At 54.2% G+C, this 6,964-nt stretch overlaps 1 long non-coding RNA gene across 1 annotated transcript; it reads right to left on the bottom strand.

Moving 5' to 3' along the window:
• Nucleotides 1–833: 833 nt before the first annotated feature.
• Nucleotides 834–5,535, bottom strand: LOC141555960 (uncharacterized). The gene is made up of 3 exons (XR_012486396.1): nucleotides 5,451–5,535; nucleotides 4,172–4,539; nucleotides 834–2,164 (listed from the first exon to the last, which is right to left on the bottom strand). It is a non-coding gene; the product is annotated as an uncharacterized LOC141555960 (long non-coding RNA).
• Between the last annotated feature and the right edge of the window lie 1,429 nt (nucleotides 5,536–6,964).

Raw genomic sequence — 6,964 nt, 5'->3', positions numbered from 1 at the left:
AAATATACTGATCAGAATATCTTCTTTCATTATTTTCTTCACAATATCGGGACTCTTGGCTGACATGTTCTCATCTGCATCAGTCGCTGCTCCCGCAATTTTAACAGTAGGCCATTGAATGCAATTTTTAGAGCCATAAAACCAATGGGTTTGATTCTCCTTAAGGGTGGGGCTCTCTTTTACCTTTCTTTGTATCTCTGGCTCTTAGCATGGTGCCTGGCACATAGTAGGTATTTAATAAATATTTATTGACTTATTGATTGCAATTTCCCTTTTGCCCCATTTTTCTTTCATTGCCTTAAATAAATGTGAGGCAGAAGCCTTCACAGAAGAAGACTTCTGGCTGTTCTGTATTCTTTGCTGATGGTGGTCCTCTGCCCCCATAGTTTAAGGAAGCCCCATTTCTGTCACTGCTGCTATTTTAGCTGTTTGCAAACCACCTCGAGCCGCTGCCCGTCTGCTTTATCTTGAATTTTAGCTGCCATTTTTATAATATTCAGATGCGCCCCAACACCCGGCCCTCTTTTAGAGTCCCACACTCCTGCCTTCCGGTTACAACCCACTTTTGTGCTAATATAATAACAAGCTTTTTTTGCTGGCAGCATTTCCGCAGACTTTCTTAAGGAACCTTGAGAAAACATAGCCCCATTATTGGTTACTCAGTAGGGAGGAGCACCTACACCCGAACAGGGCGATCCAGCAGCTTGGTGAAAACCCTCACCGGCTCTCACGGTGGACTGGATTTTGGCTTGCATTAAACGTGACCAGGAGTCATTTTGTTTCACACGAAGTAGAATTTTATTTTATTCATACTCTCATTAATCACGACCTAAAATACAAGCAAGTGAAACAGTCCCTGCCTTATGAATCTTACATTCAAACGAGGAAGGTTTTACATATATGTATGATGTATATAGGTAGTAACTATTTATACACATACATACTTACATGTACATACATCCGTAGTATACATGGTGTATATGTGTCTGTCGGTGTGTACGCACATATGGATGGGAGCTAGAAAGACGGGTACTATAAGCTGCAGTTTTATTTGGAGTGAGTGAGCAGGAAGGTGGCGGGATCTGGGGAGGGTGTGAGGGCTCCCTTAATGAAGCTCAGGTGGCTCCAGGGTGGAGGGCAAGGCTGGGAGCTGGGCTCTGGCACCTGAGCAGGCAGCACCCGCTCCAGCTCTTCTGTGGGGAGGGGACTCAGGAGCTTCTTCCAGGAGGTTCACAGGTTATACTTCAGGGAGCCCTTTGGGAGGTGTAGACGTTCTGGAATTCATTCCAGGAGGGCACCTTTCCAGGGGGCTGTGGCTGGGCCGTCTCTTTTCAGCAGTGACGTGCAGCTCTGAGAAGGGCGGGAAGGGGAGGGTTCAGAACGAGCTCCTTGGGTGGGAGGGCCGCTCGTCCGCCTTGATGTCCACCTCGATGTCCACCTCATTCACCCAGCTGTGGCCCAAGGAGGTGCAGAGGTCACACTTGGGAGACATTATCCTCGGGTTGAGCAGGGGTTTCAAACTCTGAGTGAGTGAAGCCTTTCCCCAGCAGAAGAGAACAATGGGCCCTGAAGGCCTGAAGCAGGTGTTGTGAAGGGCTTAGAGCTCGGTCAGCCATGGAAGACGCCAAGGTCATCCACTGCATCCTGACCATGCTGCTCTTGCTCCTGTCCCTGCAGTTGGAAGACCCTGGAAGAGAGAGGGAGGGAGACCAGAGACTTGGTGTAATTCTGCCTCCTTAAGTTCAGCTTATGCAGAAATCAGGAGACTGCACCTGTACCGTTTCCCAGCCCGGCAGTGACCAGCTGTGGCCAGACAGCAGGGGACATGCACCGCCCCACAAGCAGCCCCCTGGTGTCTGAGCAGCCTTTTAGGATCACGCTCTTCACTCCAGGTAGGAGGAAGGAGCTAGAACAGGGTCTGACGCGGCAGACGGGGATCTGGTGGGACTCTGCCGGAGCACACGTTGGTCTGATGGGTCACAGTCAGAGCCCACACTACGACGTCCTCTCTGAGCATGAAGGACACAACCAAGGGCTGTGAGCGCTGGACTTGGGGAGCCACGGGAGCCACGCTTTGTGATGGTGGGGCCGGAGGAGGCTTCGAGAGAACCCTGGACAGCGCGGAGATCAGTCATGACTTCGAGGAATCAATCCAGGTTATCCACTAGAAAGTCAAATACTTTGGTCACAAAATAAGAAGATGGAAATCAGTGGAAAAGACCCTGATGCTGGGAAAGTCTGAAGACAGAGGGAACAGAGCATCTCTGACCGTGGTATTTTTGCTGCCTTGGTGGTTTGGGAGAACCAGCCACGGAGACCCAGAATCCAGCCACGAGATTGGGCCCAGATTAAGATGACAGGAAAAGATAATGATGAGTGTTGGAGAGGATGTGGGTAAACTGAGGCACTTATGCATAGTGGAATTGTGACTACATCCAGCCATTCTGGAGAGCAGTCTGGAACTATGCCCAAAAAGTTATCAAACTGTGCATACCCTTTGACCCAGCAGTGTTGCTACTGGGCTTATATCTCAAGGAAATACTAAAGAAGGAAAAAGGACCTGTATATGCCAGAATGTTTGTGGCAGCTCTTTCTGTTGTAGCTAGAAGCTGGAAGATGAATGGATGCCCATCCATTGGAGAATGGTGGGGTAAATTATGGTATATGAAGGTTATAGAATATTATTGCTCTGTAAGAAATGACCAACAGAATGATTTCAGAAAGGCCTGGAGAGACTTACATCAACTGATGCTGAGTGAAACGAGCAGAACCAGAAGGTCGTTGTACACGGCAACAACAAGACTATGGATGATCAGTTCTGACGGATGTAACTCTCTCCAACAATGAGATGAACCAAATCAGTTCCATTTGTTCATTGATGAAGAGAGACATTTACACCCAGAGAGGACCGTGGGAGCTGAGTGTGGACCACAACCACAACATAGCATTCTCACTCTCTGTTATTGTACTTGCATTTTGTTTTCTTTCACATTTTTCCTTCCTTCTTGATCTGATTTTTCTTGTGCCGAAAGATAACTGTATAAATATGTGTACATATATTGGATTTAACATATATTTTAATATATTTAACATGTATGGGACTACCTGCCATCTAGGGGAGGGAAGGGAGGAAGGAGGGGATAATTTAGAACGGAAGGCTTTGCAAGGGTCAATGCTGAAAAATTACCCATGTTTTATAAATAAAAGGCTTTAATAAATTAAAAAAAGAAAGATTGGGCTAAGAGACATCAGTGTCCCCAGAGGCATGTGAAAGGCACGGAGGATCAAGCAAGAGACTCCACCAGTCTCTCAGGACACAATATTGTCCAAGATGGAAGGTGAAGGAAGAATGATTTTCATTTATTTGTCTGAAAAGACCAGAAGAATGGCCACATCCAGCAGCTCTTTGTCAAGAGCCCTCCAAGCCCCTTGGCAGAAAGCCCAGATAAACCCCGTCAGAGAACAGAAGGTAAGCTGGCTTTAACTGGACTGCCAAGCTGCTGCGTAGGGATGGACTGGAGTGATTAATATGCATTATTTAAAAGTTAATCGGGCAGAGATTGTTTTGGTTTTGGCTCAGTTATCTGCAGCATCTGTGTCTTGCCCAGCGCAGTGCTAGTATGTAGGCCCTCAATAAATTCCTGTTATTTGATTGATAGAGTAGCAGCTTAATAAATGCATGCTATTTGATTGATTAGAATAGGAGCTCAATAATTGCACATTTGATTGATAAAGTAGGAGCTCAATAAATGCATGCTGCTTGTTTGAGAGTAGGAGCTCAATAAATGCATGCTGCTTGCTTAATTAATAGGATAAGGGGGTGGTTAGTCCTGGCTCCTTGGACCAATGACGTCATGGGGTGACGCCTTTGACTTCTCGGTGACGGGGACTTAGTGGGAAAGAGCTGGACGAAGTCTTTGGGGATGACTCAGGAGGCCGTGGGGGACCTTGCAGCCTTTGCTGTCTAACGGAGCTCTTAGGAGCGTGTACACTTGTATACCTGAGAAGTAAATGTTCCTAAAGGTCATGTGACTGAATGGTTAAATGCAACTGGGGTGCGGGGAAGCCCCTAAAATCAAGAGAACATGATTGATGGGAGCTGGAGCCAATGACAGAGGCCGAGCCCTCTCACGGGACCGAAGACCCTTTGGGGGGAGGGATGAATTCTAACCTGGCCCCCCGTGGTGGGCGAGGGTACAAAGCAGCAGTGACACGTGGGGAAAGCCCGGGCTCCGCGGATTGTTGAGGACTGAGACTTTTCCCGTTGGCTGGCCCTGGGGGAGGGGGCCGGGCGGGAGCTGGGCGTGGGGCTTTCCTCAGAAGGCGGTTCCGCGGGTTTCTCCGTGGGCCCTCCCGGGCGCTGCTTTGACACTTGCACGTTCTCTCGCTTGGCCCCTGTGAGCGCGGAGCTCGGTCTGAAGAGACGGAGAAGCCGCGGCAGAGAAGCGGGCGGGGGAGCAGGGGCCCGAGGCCGCTTTCTCCATGGAGGGGCTTTTGTGGTTCAAAGTGGGGCGGGACCGGCGGGGCTCGGGCTGAAAACTGAAAGGGACAGTTGGGGGGGTTTACTCTCGACGAGTCTCCATTCGCGGGGAGACCCCGGGGCAGCGGCTGGCCCGTGCTGCACCCCTCCCCCTCCGCTTAGTAAATGTTTATTAACTAAATAGTGTGAAAAGCGCGTGGATTTTTGAATAAGGGCAAAGCAACTCTACTTGCTGCCATTTCTGTGCACGAATGGGGGGGCGGGGGGTTGGTTGGCTGAATAATCACGTGCCCATCCCCCACCCCGCCTTGAGTCCAAGCGTGGAGGCAGAACTTGGGGGGATCCCTCTGAGAGGATGAAGAGAGGACGGATCACGAGGCGAGACTGGAGGCTGCGGCCGCTCGGCCCAGGGGCGAGAACTCAGGCTGCCGCAGAGCTCGGCCCCCCCCCCCCCCCCCCCCCCGCTGCGGAGTCTGGTGTGGACGCGTCCAGTGTGGGCCCGTGTCCTCACACCGCCCTCCCCCCACGTACTCCCTGTCCCACGGCCATTGTGTGGCCCTGGCCGCCCGCGCCCCCGAGACCCTCCCCGGCGAGGGAGGGGTCACCCCCCCCTCCCCCCCGTGATTCCCTGAAGATAACGCTAGTCATCGTGCTCGTGTAGTCCCTGCAGGCCCCGGCCCGGGAAGCCCCGCCCTCTGGGGGGTCCTCCCCTCCCCCGCCGGGTGTAAGCTGCCTGCGGGCGGGGGCTCGTGAACCGGCTCCCGAGGGGGAGAGCTCGCCCCTGACGGAATAAAGGGAAGCGCCAGGAGAAGGGCGGCCCAAGGAGCGGCGGGGGGCGGGCGGGAGGAAGAGCGAGCGAGCGACTGCACGAGGGGAGAACGCGCGGGAAGCCGCCGAGGGCAGCGCCTCTCTCCCCGCATCCAGCTTCCGGCTCGCAGCGGGGGTTCCAGACGCGCGCGCGGTCACTCACGTGCTAGCCGGCTCCCCGGGGCCCGGGGGCGGGGTGCCGTGAGGAGGGGGGCCGCGCGGAGCCAGTCTTCTTAGCCCCGCCCCGCGGCCCGTCTCGCGACGTCGGCTATTGGGCGGGGCGCGTCACGTGACTCGGGCCGTTGGCTCAGCTCTTTCGCGCCCGGGGTTAGGCAGAAGCCGGAGCGAGGCTGGCGGGCGGGCGGGGTGGGAAGTGGGGCGAGCGTTGCCTGGCGCGCGCCCTCGGAGGTGGCCCCGAGACGGGGCGGACTGGGTTCTGCTGAGGGGGGAGGGGAAGGACAAGATCTGGGGCTGCCGGACCGGGGCTCCCCGGACCGGGCTTTAAAGAATTAAAGGGATGCGGGGTGGGGGGCATCCATAAGCTGCCCGCCCCCGTGGCCCCGGAGTCTCCGAGCGTGAAGGCCCAACCTGCCTCGGGCCGCTCGGGGTCTGCCGTTGGGGGGGAGGGGCAGCGGGGCTTTCGTGCCTGGGGGGCTCCTCTCTGGTCCCACTGGCCTGGGGGCCGAGGGGCGCTCCCCGTCTGGCTCGGACCGTGCCCTTGGTCTGCCCCCACGAGACGCCTGAGGGCAGCGAGGGCGGGCAGGGGGTGGGGCAGGGGGAGAAATGGGCGGAGGGGGCCCCCATCCTCAAAGGAAGAATCCCTTCTCTAGGCTCCAAGTCTTTGCTTCTCGCCCCCTCCCAAGCTGGCTGGAAAAGAAGCCCCCCAAAGTGCTCGTGGCCCCCTCCCTGTCCAGTTCCTTGGCCGAGGCCGCTCAGGGGCATCAAGCCCTAAGGCGCTCCTCGTGCTCCCCCACTTCTGTCCTAATTTTCTCTCCTTTTTTCTGTCACTTTGGGACGGGCGGTCGGTTCTTCCTTTTCTGCCCCGAGTACCCGAGATAAAAGGGCCAGCCTGAGTCCTGGGCAGGGGAGGAGGGGGAGGAAGGAGGTGTAAGGGGGCGGGGAGAGGGAGGAAGAAAACGGCCGGGGTGGGGGGTGGGTCAGACGGTGCCAGGAGGACTCTTGGTTGAGCAGGCTTGTGCTAGCGCCCCCCCCCCCTCCCCGCTTTCTGCTTTCTTTGGGAGTTCGTTGGAAGAAAAACTCCCAGGAATCATTTCTGAGGCTTTGGACAAAGTGCGTGGAGCGCTGCCTTCCCACCTTGTCTTTTGCTGCTTTGGACCTTGGGGGCCGCCTTTCTGAGCCTGGGCTTTGTTGTCTGTCTAACTTGTCTGTGTAACTAAAGAGGTTGGGCGAGGTGATCTCAGAGTTCCTTTCTGCTCTAAATCTATGATCCTATGAAGGCTGGGAATATTTGGAAAGAAAAATTGACACTTCTTGGGTGACTGGGGTGACCCGTAGCAGTCCTGATCTTTGTTTAGCCTTTAAAGGATTTTACTGTGAACTTTTCATAGAAGCTCCTCATCTGGATAGATCCTGAGGCATTCAAATTCCCCACATCTCTATCCTTCCAAATGATTAGAAGGGATTATAGAAGTTCTTTACTTAACTCTTAATTCCACC

Source organism: Sminthopsis crassicaudata, chromosome 1 (assembly GCF_048593235.1).
Source record: "Sminthopsis crassicaudata isolate SCR6 chromosome 1, ASM4859323v1, whole genome shotgun sequence".
Classification (NCBI taxonomy): Eukaryota; Metazoa; Chordata; class Mammalia; order Dasyuromorphia; family Dasyuridae; genus Sminthopsis; species Sminthopsis crassicaudata.
Note: the sequence above shows the minus strand (reverse complement) of the source record. Positions and strands in the feature narration are given on the sequence as shown.